At 38.1% G+C, this 13,614-nt stretch overlaps 1 protein-coding gene across 2 annotated transcripts in view; it reads right to left on the bottom strand.

Moving 5' to 3' along the window:
• The window catches only part of Patr-1 (Protein associated with topo II related - 1), an 86,236-nt gene that overhangs the window by 17,580 nt on the left and 55,042 nt on the right, over positions 1 to 13,614 (bottom strand). The gene's annotated exons all lie outside the window — the stretch shown is intronic.

The raw sequence follows: 13,614 nt of genomic DNA, 5'->3' as shown, positions 1-13,614 counted from the left end.
CATTCCCTTAACTACTGCGCAATGAAACGTTACATATTATAAATACTGTACTATAAGATAGAGTATTGTTTCAGCTACAGCACGACACTGATTCATTTGGCTCTCTCTCCTATCGAAAAATGTAACAAATAAAAGAAAATATTTGATTCGTTTTACAATGAGCACACAAGATGGCACTTGCTGTTCGATTTCCTAGAAGTGCTCCGTTTCATGAAATGGTTATTTGTGTATGTAAAGTATTTTAAAGTAACAATCTTATCACGAAATAGATATATTGTTTGACCGCTTTTCGTGTTATATTTAATATTTTATTTAATTATTATTTACACTTATAGAAATAGATTTTGAGACGAAACTTGCGCAGAACGCCATAATGCGTTGTTGCCAAATTTGTACGTCTGCTGTAGTAGTCATAATAAGAAAATTCCTGGATTCTAGCGTTGTTCGAGAAGAGGAATTGCGGTAAAGGTCGAAAAATGATTTCTCCAGTAAGTACCTAAGTAGAATTCCATGATTACTCCCTTTATTATCTGGCATCAGTACAGACTCGACACTATTTGGCAACGCCGCACTATTCAATAAGCGTTTAACATAGCACCGAGAACACCTAGTGATCCACCTTAAGGGTCGGTGGTGTGATGATATTGTTTCAAATGTATATACCTCAACAGAAGATAAGGATGACGATATAAAAGACAGTTTTTACGAAGAAGTAGAACGGGTATTTGATCAATTCAATTCACGCGATGCCATATGAAAATTCTATTAGGAGATTTCAATAAGAAGGTAGGACGAGAGAATATTTTCAAACGGATTATAGGAAATGAAAGTCTGCATAAGGAAAGTAATGACAACGGTGTACGATTTATGAACTTTGCAACGTTTAGAAGAGTACAAAATTCCCACATCGCGACGTTCATAAATATATTTGGACCTCTCCAGACGAAAAAAAAAAAAAAAAAAATTTGATTACCTTTTAGTAGATAGATGATGACAGTCTAGCATAACTGATGTTCGGTTAGAGGAGCTGACTGCGACACTGATCACTATCTGGTAGCAGCGATAATAAGAAAGATTATCGTTGAATAAAGGAAATATTCAATGTCTGAAAACGGAGAAGTTAAATTTAAAGAAATTAGAGAAGAGCCACGTAAGAGAAAAATATCAGATTAAAGTTTCGAATAGATACTCGGTTTTAGGAAGTTCGGAGTGCACCAGTTGAGGGTAGCATTAAAATTTCAGCAAAGGAAAAATTGGGACACGCAGAAATATGCAGGAACAAACCATGATTCGAGCAGGAATGCACTAAAATAACAGAGAAAAAGAGGCAGAATTGCGTTGGCTACAAAATCCAAACGAAATAACTACACAAAATTTCGTAGACATCAGGCAGGAAACTTCCAAAACTTCGAGAACAAAGAAACGAGATTTTTTTGAAAGCTAAAATTAAGGAACTTGAAGACAATAGTAAAAACAACACCATTCCGGACATGTATAAGGGCATCAACGAATTTAAGAAATGTTATCAACCTCGCGCGTATATATTGAGGAGAGACGACGGAACAATTCTCACTGGTACAGATTGCATTTTGCATAGATGGAAAGATTTCTTGGACGACTTCCTTAACATGCAGCTAAAAACTAATGTTCGTGGAGAAAGTGAAATGCACAGAGCAGAACCGTATATTTCAGAGCCTAACTGAACAGAAGTAGAAATCTCTATTAAAAAAATTAAAGGAACACAAATCTTCCGGTGTAGACGAAAAACTGTGGAACAAGATACAACTACTCACTTTAATTATCTGTAACAAGGGGGAATTGTCACAAGAGTGGAAAGAATCAATCATTGTGCCAATCCACAAGAAAGGTGACAAAACTGATTGTAATACGTATAGAGGCAGTTCTCTTTGTCAACATCCTATAAAATCTTCTCAAAGATTCTATTAGCAAGACTGACCCTATACGCTGATGAAATTATTGCAATTATCAGTGCGAATTTAGACGAAATCGATTAACTATCGACCAGATAGTTACCATTCGACAAATACTCGAAAAGAAATGGGAATACAATACCCGGTACATCGATTTTTTTATTGATTGTAGAAAGGCTTACTTGGTTAGGACAGAAACACTGTACAACATTCTTACAGAATTTGGAATACCAGAAAAGCTAGTAAGATTAATTAGGATATGTTTAAATGAATCCCAAAGTAAAATCCGGGTAGGAAAATTCTTGTTCATAAGCTCTCACGTCGAACCATTATTATTCAACTTAGTCCTGAGTAGGCTATTAGGAAAACCAAAGATAGCAAACAGGGCTTACAGCTAAATGATATTCACCCGGTTATGGATTATGCTGATGATGTGACTTTAATAGGGGATAAGAGAACAATAGAAAGGCAGAGGTTTTAATAAAAGCTTGCAGGGACGTGTGTTTAGAAGTAAAAGCAGAGAAAACTAAATATATGGAAGTTCGTCGGGATCGTAATACTGCAAATTATGGATGCGTTAGAATATCAAATAATACCTTCGAAAATGTGGATATTTTCAAATATTTAGGATCAAAATTACCAAACTAAAACCATATTTACGAAGAAATTAAATGTCGACTAAAAGCAGGGAATTCGTGTTATTATTCGGTTCAAAATTTTTTGTCGTCGCGAATCCTGTCGAGAAATTTGAAGCTTAAAATATATAAAACGATAATCATGCTTGTTGTGTTGTATGGTTCCGAAACATGGTCGATTACTCTGAGGGAAGAACGCGAAGTATTTGAGAACAAAATCATCAGACGGATATCTGAAAAGCCAGAGGAACGGAAATAGGGAATGGCAAAAACTTCATAACGAGGAACTACATAATTTATACCGTTTACCTAACATTGTTAGGGTCCTCAAATCTAGGAGGCTCAGCTGGGCACGCCATGAAGCCAGAATGGAAGAAAACAGAAGTAGTTTTAACTGGAAGTCCAATCGGAAAACGACCATTACGGAGACCTAGGCGCAAATGGGAGGATAATATTAAGACGGATCTCGCAGAAATATAAAAGTAACCAAGAATGTTCTGTCGCTTTTTGTGGAGGTGTCTGTTCCATTGGCCCTCACGCCATGAGTTGAATGCGATTGGAGATAAGGTGAAGGTTAGTTCTTGGAGTGGGTATAGCCAACATACTATTTGGTTGTGGCAGTTCAGTTACACCATGAACTTGCGTAAGGACAAAGTGAACATGGGCTCCACAGAGCGTCATAAGGGCGTGTATGCTGTACGAGTTCAAACTGGGGTCAAACGCTGTTGTAGCGGGGCGAAAGATATGCCAGTCTTTAGTGAGGATGTCGTGACTACGTGGACAGTGCAGCGGTGGTTTAACAAGTTTAAGGGCGGTGACGAAACACTCGAAGACGCACCACGTGCCGGAAGACCAACACATGTACAAAATGAAGATCTTCAGGCAGCAATTGAGGTGAACAGTGACCAGACATGTGAAAAACTAGGGCTACAATTCATTGTGAATGGAGAAACCATTCGACAACTCCAACTTGGGGAGCACTACAGGTTGGGTTGATGGGTCCCACATGATTTGACTCCGGGCCAAAATCAACGCGAGCAGACATCTGTATTTATTTGCTGTCTCGTCTGAGGAAGGAGCCATTTCTGGACAGGATATTGACATGTGATGAGAAGAGGGTCCCTGTACAAAGTTCCACGGCGCTGTCATCATCGGTTAGCAACCGGTTCCAAAACAGCCGAAACCGCACTGCACCAGAAAAAGGTCCTCCTGTCTGTTTGGTGGACTGCTCGCGGCATCGTCAATTGGAGCAACTGTATACTGTCAGCACTTGAGCTGTGTTTAAGAAAAACTAAAAAGTCTGGAGCCAGCACTTCTGAATCGCAATGGAGTCCTTCTGTTACAGGACAACGCAAAGTCCCACGTGGCTAGGATGACCAGGAACACCATTCTACGCCTTGGATGGGAAACACTATTGCATCCGCCATACTCCCCGGGAATTTCACCGTTCGATTATCACCTGTTCCATTCCTTGGACAATCACCTTAGGAGGACGCCAGTTCAAATCCCTAGTAGAGATGCAAAAATCGATGTTCGAAGGTGGTGGGTGAAAAAGCAATAGAATTTTCTTGGTTACCTTTATTGGAATACAAAGAAGAAACTGGATGCAGTTGGGTAAAGATAGAAGTCGATGGAGAGCTTTTGTGAACCGGCATTGAACTTCCGGATTCCATAGGCCAAAGATTGAGTTAGTTATGTCAGTGGTTCCTTAGCTTAAGAAATTGTCAACAAGAACAAGCGAAGGTTATGTCACTGAATGATTCAAGCGTTCCGTTGGGGAGGGGGACAGTTTCCTCGACATCACTGTGACTGGCGTCGGAACGTGGATTATGTGTTACACTCCTAAGTCAAAATACCAGAACTTGCGTGGAAACATCCCGACTCGCCAGTAACGAAGAAATTATGAACAACACCATTGCCAGTAAACTGAAGCTCATAGTGTTTTGGGATAGTCGGGAACCATTCCTACTGAATTTCCTGCCAAGAGGTGTAATAATCGACGCAAAATGCTGTCGCACACTCTACCATGCGCGAGCAGCCATTAGGAAAAAGCGTCAGGGTATTCAGGATGTTGACGATGTGATTTCCTACATGACAACACAAACCCGCCCGTAGCAAACAGAACAATCGCCAAACTTCATTCATGGAGGTGGAAGATTATGGAGCAGTCCCCCTTACAGTCTAACATTGCCCCTAGTGATTACCTTCTTTCTCGGTCTATTAAAGAAGTTCCTGAAAGGACACAAGTTCACGAGCAACACAGAAGCGTAGAACGTTGCTATTTTTTGGTTCCGTGATCAGCTGTCGCCTTCTACGAAGTGGGCATAGAGAAACTTGTGGTGCGATGGGGCAAGTGTCTCAACAGATGCAGTGATGATGTGGAAAAATAGACAAAGGTGTGTACAATATTGCATATATCTTATTTTTCGTTTATGGATTGTAAATATTATAATAATTGCAATCCTACCCATTTTATCCTCTCCTAACTCATTTTCTTTTCTTCTAGTTCAAACATCACCTATCAAATTATTTTAAATGTTAAGTCTATATACTGAATTTCATGTCTCTAACCTTATGAGACTCCGTGATACGGGCATCTTATAATAGTTATAATCCCACTCATTTTGCATTCTCAAAATCTTTTCTTCCATTCTGGGTGAAATTTATGTCAAATATTATAGGACATTCCGAATTATATACATTTTATTATAGTAGTTATAATCCTTATCCCTTTTCTTTTTCCACCAACTTTCTTCCCTTCTAGGTATTAAAAAAAAATTTAAAATAAAAACGCTGAAACACATCTGTCTCTAACAATCACGGTTCGGAGATATGAACATTTTAATGTAAAAATTACCGACCCCTATTTTCCCTCTTCCTCGTCCAATTTCCAAAAATCCTTCCTTTGAGGTATCTTACATCAGAAATCATATGCTCTGTCAAATTTTCAAGTTTCTAGCTTAAACTCTTTGGCCTGGGCGTGTATCAGTCATTCACTCACTTCTTTCATATATATAGAGAGAGAACGCTACTGTACATTCTTTATTGTTCTCTTTTTCCTACCTGTGACAATAAATGTAGATAAGCTCGACAGTCCCAGGGAACACTGGAACATCCATGTCTTTTTGTCCCTACTGGCTCTTAGTTCTGGATTCACTAAAAGATTTATCCTGTTTGACCACCAAGGAGTGGGTATAAGCAGTGGCACAACACTCGGCAACGTGACTCAGACTGTCATTTACTATAAATTAAATGCAAGTTTCCTAAGACGAAAAGGCTATCAACAGGTGATGAAAGTGAATTGTGTTAGTCGGTTTTTAGGTGAGCTCAGTTTGAATTTTTGAATGCTCCTTTTTCGAGGGTAACACTTTGGACTCTTGTGTTAACATGAATATATATGACTATGAATTTTCCCACGCTAAAGGTCTCCTCTTTTATAAAAAAATGTTCAAAATCAAGCAAAGTTTTTACATGATACTGGTAAATGTTGAATTTGAACTTTAAACTGCTTCAGTCGTGTATCTACCTTGTTGCTTGCGCCCAAAATGAATACTTTGATATATCGTATCATTTGAATTTTGCCACTCACACATCCTTCTCTTCGTCACCCATCCCCCGGGCAAAATAAACACAGGTAAATTTTCCAAGGTTAAAAAACTATCCTTGGGACAAAAATGCCCCAAACTGATCAGACTGATTTTGCATGATGCTAAGTTCGAATTTCGGGTCCCTTCCATCGCGTATCCACTTTATTTACAGCGCTATAATTAACAAATATAAAGAAATATTCCCGGGCTTAGCCTTGTGCCAAGAATGATTGAAGTCAACAATTCCTACATTCCTGGCCACTATGCTTTCGAAATTTTATATTGCATTTTGCTTTACATATTTTTTTAAATGTAAAATTGAGTTTGTCATTTCAAATATAAACCCAATTCATACATACATTACTTTATTCTTTAATCATCTCAAACAAAGAATTCATTCACTCGGTATATTCAGAATTTTGCTATGTTCTTAGAATAGTCTCACTATTTATTAAATACTAAGATTATGTCTCTTAATAATACGTGAAAGTGTCTAATTCTCCCAAGAAATGTGCAAAATGTCGTAAAAAATAAAGCAATATGATACATCTTGATGTTACCAATTTAGCATAGTTTTTTTTTCTTTCTTTTTTTAAAGGATGTTACATCACAGGTTGATGTACAAAATCATTGGTTTCATTCTCCTCAATCTCGCATTTATCTTTCTGTTACACTGAATTATTTTTTCCAATGCGTCTTTTCATGTCTTGTCCTTGTCTTCCAATGCGTCTTGTCCTTTACGCTGTTTACACAGTCCAAATGCTTAACACAGATATACACAAAAACGAAATTGTGACACACTGATATAGGAGCTATTTATAAGGTAGAAAGAATCTAACAGTAAGGTTTTGTTGAACAGCCCATAGTTCCATGTAGAATAATATTTCCACTGTTATTATTATTATTATTATTGGGATTGTAAATAAGTTTAGTTTATTCTGGAAAAGTAAAGTCTATTGTATTGGAAAGCTCTCTCAATATCCATCACAAACCCGGGACACTACTCAGTGGATATGAGGCTAAAAAACCGGAAATTTTTTAAACTGCCGCTCTTATCAGAAATTAACGTGCAAGTGAAACAAATTATAATCTGGAGAGTAAACATCTCAGCTATGTTGAAAATAAAGTTGTTAAAGTAAACATTTTCTCTCTTCCTGGCGAGTTTATGACAAATGTTTTCCACCAAAATCTGCTACAAATTTGGGCAGTATACGACTACAAAATAGGATCTATCTAAAAGCCAACTAAAAACTGTATATAATAATCCACCTAATACACTTCTTTTTAATAATTTAACAATTACTCTTCACCTTGCCATAAGCACTACTTATTAAGGCACTATTACCTCCCAACACCTTCCCACTGACCATTTTCATAACTAATTCACATCATTTTCCTCCGCTGCCAGCTAAACATTTTGTACTGCATTCCTCCTTGGCTCTTATCAACTTCATCTCGTCTTATTTTTCTGCGATTACTAACCGTTTTTTGAGCACATGGCTTCCCTAAGTTTTGAGCACAAAGCTCCTTCTACATCTGATCGCTAAGTTTCCTTTTGCATTTGGGCTCAAGCACACTTTAACATTTGAGCAAAAGCTTCCTCTTAGCACATCACCGAATAACTCCTTAGCCTTCGGAAACCATCATCTTACGATTTTCATGTAGCCAACTCAAACTATGCTCTCCTCTGAATTTCTTAGGAATTAAATTCTAGGAATGAATTATAGGAATTACATTCTTTTCCCATAACTCCACAGAGCTCCCAGTGATATTTTGCATAAAAATAGTTGCAAGACTGAAAACAAAAGTTGCAAACTGTGTTTACGAAAAGTGGCAAGAATAATAAAATAAGGATCAAAGCATTTTAAACTCAGCAATATATATAGACCTGCCAAATCCCACACAGATTTTACTGTTTCTCACTTCTCTTCTTATACTATGCAGTTATGTGCTGACTATTTACTGGTAATCATCTTTTGTGTTTTATCTGTGGCTGCATGTTGATTTCTTTTATCTTTTCTAACTGTTGCCATGTCCTATTTCTCTAATGCTGTTTCAAGCCGTTTGTTAGGCACCGAGAGAAGCTGGTAAGATGCTTTCCATTTGGACAGCTCAACTTCCTTTGATTTCGCTAACTTCTTTTCCAAGTCAGTTATTACTGCTTCCTTGATTTTTTCTGTTTCGAGTCGCTCGTGCTCCTGCTTTAGTTCCTCTTCTTCCTTTTGTTTCCTCATCCTTTCTTTGTAATTTAGATAACTACGATGAGCCGTCTGAGTCATTCTGATGAGTTCTTGACTTATAGGAAAAGCTGCTGCGTTGCTTCCATACTTCTTCATTCCGTCGTACACAGCAAGTCTTGCATTCAACAATTTCTCAAACATGCTGCTTCGTTCTTTAGATAGGACTCTCCTTGAGAAAGAATACCCACGTTCAATGTCAGAATTTCCATGGGACAGTGTCAAGATGGGCTTCACTAGGTTCATGACATTAGGATAATTAAGTGAGCCACTGGCGTTTTTCAGAGGAAAAATCTTATTCCAGAAATAGTCGATTCTCTCATTCTCTTCATACTGTATTGTTTCTTATTTCAACAGCGTCCACTCATTAAAAAAATTAAAAAAAAAAAAAAAAAAAACGAACTTTACATGGGATAGATGAACAAGCAACATCTGTAATGTCACTGTCACTGGTCACTTTCCGATATTCCATAGGGTGCACACAACACTGTTTCGGAATGTTATTTTCGAAGATTTTGCATTTTTCGATCATATGTATCCCAACTGCCTTGTAATGTTTCTGCACACTTGAAAGTAACTCTGCTGACTTTACTAGGAAGCGTGCTGATCACTGAGGAAAGTTTCTCACCAAACTTCACTACCTTCCATGGCAAAAGATTTTCAGCGCATAAAGACTTCGTCCTTTAATGCGACGAAGCGTTGAGATTCTGGCTTGGAAACCCTACCATCTTCAGAAGAACGGTGTGAAGCTCGTTGTACAGCATGTGTACAAGAGCTTCTTTTTGGAACATAGTTAAGAATGGTGTGAACAAAGATGCACTTTCACATCTACTTCAGCTTTCACAATGGCTCCTTTCTTCAGCATCTAGGAAATCGATACGTAGTATGAGGCGTTGATCAGACTCCTTTGCCTTTTAGGAATGAACTGCAAGAAATCATTTTCAATGGCTGGAAAGTGTTCCGTAAAACGAACCACAGAGGGAAACGCTGTCAACCAGCATGAAGGGACATGCTTGATGAAACGATGCATTGGTGTTCCTGTCTTTTCCTGAATTCTTTCAAAATCTTCCCACCGCGATGGCCATCCATGGAAAAAAAAATGTAAATCATGTTGACAAGATTACAGACATCATCACCAAATATCTGCAAGCCTTTTCTGAACCCATTATGAACGGTATGAATATTGCAACTACCAATATCCAGTAACGGAAAGCCACGCACATTTTGCACAAACTCAGACGTGATTCTGGATACTTTATCGTTGACATTTGGTCCATCCATCACTTCCCAACATAAGATTATTGGGTAACAAATAGTATAAATCCAGCACTTTACAAATGTACTTATGGATGTTCTCACCTTTTGCGTGTCCAATGAAAAATGAGTGCAAGTGGCGTACAATAACCTGTTTTAAAGTAGAGCTCCAATAACGAATTGCAAACTGTAGTTCTTTGCGATTTTGAAAATTTGTCGTTTCATCATAGAGAAGTGTAAACGGGATGTTCAAATTTTCACGAAGCTGTTTGTGAAAAAATGGCCCTAAAGCACCAGTCAACACATACGACAGTTTAGGATGGATCAAACGAAAGTTTTTAGGAAAACTGTTTGAATTTGGAAGCATGGATCGTATAACATCAGCTATACTATCGTACGATGCCGCAGGTAAGTTTTGAATAACAACATAAAAAGCCAAAACAATTTGTACTCTGGTAGCTGCATGACACACTGAGCTTAACTGTAGCTTGATCGGTGTTATTGCTTCAGTGAAAGGTGGCTGGTTTGGAGACAACAGACATTGGACTTACCGAACTCGCAGTATCAGTTAAATCAGTTCTCACGGAACTTCCACTTCCTAAGTATATGCTAGTCGGGCAGATTTTCAACTGCAGCTCACTCAGTTTCTCCTTTGCATGAGTACCATGTTTTGGTGTTGACACATGCTGTGACACAACTTGAAATCCTTTACTTCCAATGTTTATTGCTGCACTACAAACGCGACAGAACACTTCTACTTATAAAGTAATAATATAGTATAAGAGATTTCAGCTGCTCTTCCCGCTGAAACTGTGGAGACTGTGGTGCTGCCACTCAAGGAAGTTGGGTACTACAAACTACTAAAAAGCAAGAACGAATCAAATCATTCACAGCGCGTGAGTCTGATAAAATTAGCCAATGATACATTTAGCTACTGCCAGTAGCAGACGATGCAGTTAGTTACAACTCTAGCCGGTAGTGTTGCCGAGTCACTTTTGTTACATTGTGGGAACGATCTGAATTTCCATTAGGAATATAGAGAATGGTTCCCATCAGGGTAATCAGTGCTTCCACTTTACTCTTCTTTGATAACCAAGATGATTGTTCGTGTACTAAAGCATCAGTTCGCTGAAACCAATCATCCAAAACGCGGTAACTAGACTTGGACATTCTGCAACGCTCAAATTACAATTTTTGCACTTAAATAACACTGTCCTGCAGGAAAACACAACATGGCTTCATTACTGGCTGTTCCAACTGAAATATTCACACTTTGAAATAAAATGAAAATGAAATGAATGGCCTCTGTAAAGCTTGGCAACTTTAACATATTATAAAAAGAGTAACAAATAAAACAATTAATTTAGAAAAAGCAAATTCGTAGATTCAACAAGTTGGAAGCAGGCTCTTCCACAGAGCGGATTCACTCCCTTCCAGAACACAAGTAATGAGTGAATGTACACAATGGAGGGAAATTCAAATGCACGTTTGTTCATGAACAACTTGTGTTCTCAACATGCTCTACAAACAATTTTACTTTTTTTTTTTTTTTTTTTTTTTTAATTTGTAGGCTACAACACTGGAACAAGTTGCAAATAGATGCAAATAGTTGAAAAATAAAAATAGTTGCATCCATGAAAAGGAAAAAAAAAATTGCAAAAAGTGGCAAATAGTTGCTTGCTGGGAACCCTGACTCCCATCAGTGTTGGAAACATAGCTGCATTTTTGTTATTAAATGACTGCTGCAATACATAGCTAAACACATGCTTCTTACATGCCATTAATCTTAATAGTTAACAACATATGAGATACAATTGTACATATATAAATGCATATCTAATAAATCATTCCAATTTATCAAAATAGGAATGTACTTCAATTTCATAATGTTCCCCACCATAATTGCTATAAATATAACTATACATCCAATTCCGACAGTACAAAACTACAAAATAGGACCTGTCTAAAAAACCAACCAAAAACTATACATAATAAGCTCCTTTTTAATCTTTTAATTATTGCTCTTTGCCTTGTCATAAGCTTATTAAGGCACCATTATCTTCCAAAGGCTACATGTGAGGTCTTGAACAAATTGGAACCCCCGAAATCCTTAAGAGCTCTTGGGTACCTACTCATAACCAGTCACATGGGTATTATCGACCTAATGCAAAACATTCTTGATATAATCAAAGCCAGGTATTCTGTCGTATAAATTCATGGCCCACTATAATCGATTCACATAAAGGTTACACAGCACGGCACTGGACCAATCTATATTCCACGACATACATAACATGATCTTTGCTTCAAACATTACCCTTTGGACTGCTGACAGTACCTTCTGATCGGTCGTATTCACTGATGACCATTGGAAAAATATATCAAGATCAATTTTTCAATACCTGTGACAATCCAATCAACTTGTCATGAGGATTCTGTAACAAACGTTGACACAGAGCTTGCTATTTATCGGGCTGCTGTTGTGCCAGCTTGTATGAGACAAATTGAGGCAGTCGAGAAACTCATTGACGAAGATGACACAATGCTTTGGAATTATCCCATCTGTATTGCCGGCTGACGTGTAGTTGTGCGTAGAACGATCGTTACAGTCTACTCCAGGAGGTCCTTGTTCACAGCAAGTGGCCTCCCGCCTGAGGTTTGATTTACACTTCGTGTAGCCCGACATAAATCGCACAAACCATTCTTTGGCTCTCAGAATATTCAGTTCTCTCCCCTCATGCAATTTCATTGCAACTTCTGGAGTTCTAATCTTTCTTCCAGCATATGAATAGCCACTTGATTGAGCTCAATATTTTACAGACTTTGTTTGAATATAACGCGGTTCTCTACGTAAGAGGGACATGAGGAAGGGCTCAAAAACTAAGTTTTGACTCACCTTGGTACTCCCATTATATAACAATCATTGCAGAATCGTGCCACGCTGGCAACACAATAAAATTGTTTTACTATTTTTTTTCTCCGCTTCTACTATGCAGCAGTAGTATGGGACGTGGATAAAATAAGAAACCACTTGCTCAGACTAAATTTTAGGACACATTTATTGAAGCATAGGATGTCATATTAAATTTAGTGTTTATATCTACTTTTTTATATTGTTTCAAGTAAAGAAAGACTGAAATGAGCGACTTCTAACCAAATAGAAAAAATGAAGGGCTGTGGCTGTTATTGAGTATCTCCAAAAGCAGAGTTCGTTTAACGTCATAGATATTCACGTTGAAATGGTTACTACATTAGGCGACAGCATCCCACTTGTGCCACAGTGAAGAAATGAGCAACTGAATTTCGGAGACAGCCCGCGATGAAGATAAACCTCGACCAGGAAGGATCGTTGAAGCACTAACCAAGGAAAATATTCTCAAAACCCATGAAAGTGTCATAAATGATTGCTAACTGACCGTCAGGTGGATTGCTGAGGCAGCAAGGCTTGTCAACTGCAACCGTTGACAGAATTATCAGTAGCTGACAGTTTGGCAGAATTCCCTACATTATGAGGAAAAAAAAAAATCACCGAAATGGGCACCCAAACTTTTACCCTCTGACCAAAAGATGACATTATGCAACGTTTTCAAGGGATAGTCCGGGAAAATCCAGGTTCCTTTTTGACTCGATTAATAAAGTGTGGGTCCACCCGTCAAAACAGTTCCACGTAGTAGAAGCACTCCGCGAAACGGTTATCGCCAAGGCAACAATTCATGACTGTGGCACTGAATTAGTCCCCACCCACCCACCTTGTGACTTCCATTGTTCCCAAATCTCAAAAAGAAGGTTGAAGATTTTTATTTTAAAACGACGACGACGTCATGTATGACGTAAATGACATTCTGGACAGCTTCGATAAAAGTACTTTTATCAATGAATAAACGCAATTAATGGGCAACCCGACTATAATTTTTTCCTCTTTCTTTCAAATTTGTCACTTCAAAAACACGGGTTCGTCTTAGTGGCCCCG

The sequence above is a fragment of the Thermobia domestica genome, chromosome 10 (genome assembly GCF_964235325.1).
Source record: "Thermobia domestica chromosome 10, izTheDome1.hap1.1, whole genome shotgun sequence".
Taxonomy (NCBI): Eukaryota; Metazoa; Arthropoda; class Insecta; order Zygentoma; family Lepismatidae; genus Thermobia; species Thermobia domestica.
The sequence above is the reverse complement of the archived record's forward strand: the minus strand, read 5'-3'. Positions and strand labels throughout refer to the sequence as shown.